The sequence below is a fragment of the Gekko japonicus genome, unplaced genomic scaffold, assembly GCF_001447785.1.
Source record: "Gekko japonicus isolate JY-2015 unplaced genomic scaffold, Gekko_japonicus_V1.1 scaffold4075, whole genome shotgun sequence".
Lineage (NCBI taxonomy): Eukaryota > Metazoa > Chordata > Lepidosauria > Squamata > Gekkonidae > Gekko > Gekko japonicus.
This window is the reverse complement of record NW_015170394.1, coordinates 96,888-99,270: the sequence shown is the minus strand read 5'-3', so window position 1 is coordinate 99,270 and position 2,383 is coordinate 96,888. Positions and strand designations below refer to the sequence as shown.

At 49.9% G+C, this 2,383-nt stretch overlaps 1 protein-coding gene across 1 annotated transcript in view; it reads left to right on the top strand.

Moving 5' to 3' along the window:
- LOC107116380 (microtubule-associated protein tau-like) overlaps positions 1–2,383 on the top strand; it is a 21,481-nt gene that overhangs the window by 1,998 nt on the left and 17,100 nt on the right. The gene's annotated exons all lie outside the window — the stretch shown is intronic.

Sequence of the window (2,383 nt, the reverse complement as noted above, 5' to 3'; positions counted from 1 at the left end):
GGGACCTCTAGGGTCATCTAGTCCACCCCCCTGCACAAGGCAGGAAATTCACAAATTCCCCCCCACACACACCTGCAGTGACTGCTATTCCATGCCCAGAAGATGAAAAAAACCCTCCAGGATCCCTGGCCAAACTAGCCTGGAGAACAATTGCTTTCTGACCCCAACGTGGCGATCGGCATTTCCCTGGGCGTGTAAGAAAGGCCCACAAGAACTAAGCACTGATACAACCCTTCCTGCCCTCCCTCTCATGATCTGCCTAAGTTCACAGAATCTGCATTGCTGTCGGCCATCTAGCCTATGTTTGAAAACCTCCCAAGGAAGCCTCTTCCACTGAGGAATCGGAAGTTCTTCCTAAAGTTTAGCCAAAAACTCTTCTGATTTAATTTCAACCCGTTAGTTCTGGTCCGACCTTCTGGGGCAACAGCAAACAACTCCGCACCATCCTCTATAATATGTCCAACTTTGAACAGGTAGTGATCTATTTTTTCCGGCCAAAAGTGCCGGTGATCTACCACCATGAAAATAAAGTTTCAAATTAATTTCAAATTAGATTTTAACCCACTAAAGTTGGGTTCCACCGCCGCCCCCTCCATTTATAATGCACCTTCTTTCATTTACTGGTAAGCAAAATAAGCAAAAACAAAACAGAGAGACAAAGATCCAGAAAGAACTGCGAACATTTCTTATTTTATTTTATACCAGGAGACCAAGTGGGGCTGGTGATCTACCTCTGACCCCTCCGCGATCTACTGGTAGTTCACGATCTACCTGTTGGACATATCTATAGAGTCTATATGACAGCCCTTCAAGTACTTATCATATCACCTCTCAGTCGTCTCCTCTCCAGGCTACACATACTGTTGCTGAGTGGCATAAAGCTCCACACAGGAATTGTTCAGTGTGAGGCCTAGATCAGGGCAGAGCATCCGTTTGGCGTGCAGAAGGCCGTAGGTTCAAACCCTGGTGCCTCCAGTTGAAAAGGACCAGGTGGGAGGTGATGCGGAAGACCTCTGCTGGAGAACCTGGGGAGAGCCACCGCCAGTCTGAGTAGACAGTTCCCTCCCGACCGTGATGGACCAAGGAACCGGTTCAGTATGAGGCAGGTTTGTGTGTTCCAGCAGGCCCTAATGGGTTAGCAGAAATTATATGCCGGGTGACACCTTTGAGGGCTGGAAACCCTTCCCATGGCAGGCATGTGGCCTTTACAAGGCACGGCTAGACACTTTCCAGACAGGTTGAGATTCTCAGAATGCCGCGTATTTGAACACGTTGACTCTGCAGGGGTGTGCAGTCCGGTTCTCTCCACCAGTAGAGGAAGGAGTCCTTGTATGGGTTGTGCCTCCTCCTTGCTCTAAGGGCACTGGGCAGGGATTATGCACATTTCCCCCCAAGGCTTCCACTATCCCCAGCCCGTGCGCTGCCTGCTTTGTGGATGGATGAGCTTCCACGGCTCTCTCACCCTGCTTATTAAAAACACTGGCAAAAATACTTTTAAAAACCTCTCGCTCGCGGGCAGCAGCAGTGGAGAAAAAGTATATGAAGCCTTCCTGGATGGAGCAATGCCTCAAGGCGGCGACCGGAGTTGAGCTGCCCCAAGCAGAAATTTGGCTGCTGCACCACCACCCCCAGGCCCCCAGCACTGGCTTCTGCGACATCCGCGCCTGTTCTTCAGCTCTCTGTCTCTCTCTCTCTCTCTCTCTGTCTCTCTGTCTCTGTCTCTCAAGCATTTGTTTACTCCAAACCAAATTATTTTGGGGGGGTGTCAGAAGCATTTTTCTTTTTTTATATGTGTGTGTGTGTGTGTGTGTGTGTGTGTGTGTGTGTGCGCACGCGCAAATCCTGGGACAGCAAAGGGGAGATGAGAGAGGGAAATGCAAGGAAGAAGCAAGCAGAAAATGGAATGATAGAATGGCTACTGAGAGCGGGAGGCCGCTTCCGGCATAATGCTTGTGTCTGCCAGAGTGACTTCTGAGAGCAAGCCCTGATACCTGTGGAAACTATTAGGCTGCGGTCACACACGCTAAGTAATCCACTTTCGATCCATTTTCAGAGCACTTTCCAACTGGATTTTTACTGTGTGGACTGGCAAGATCCTGTTGGAAAGTGGACTGAAAGTGGATTCTTTTGTTGTGTGTGTGACGGCAGCCATAGATTGGTCTGGGCCATCTGCAGAGCTGTCTTAACAAAGGAGTGAGAAGGGCTGGATTCCTGTCCCCTCGTGCAAGGGGATGCGGATCTAGCCCTTCTCACTCCTGTCTGCCTATTCAAGCACTTCATAGAATCATAAGAGTTGGAAGGGACCTCTAGGGTCATCTAGTCCACCCCCCTGCACAAGGCAGGAAATTCACAAATACCCCCCCACACACACCTGCAGTGACTG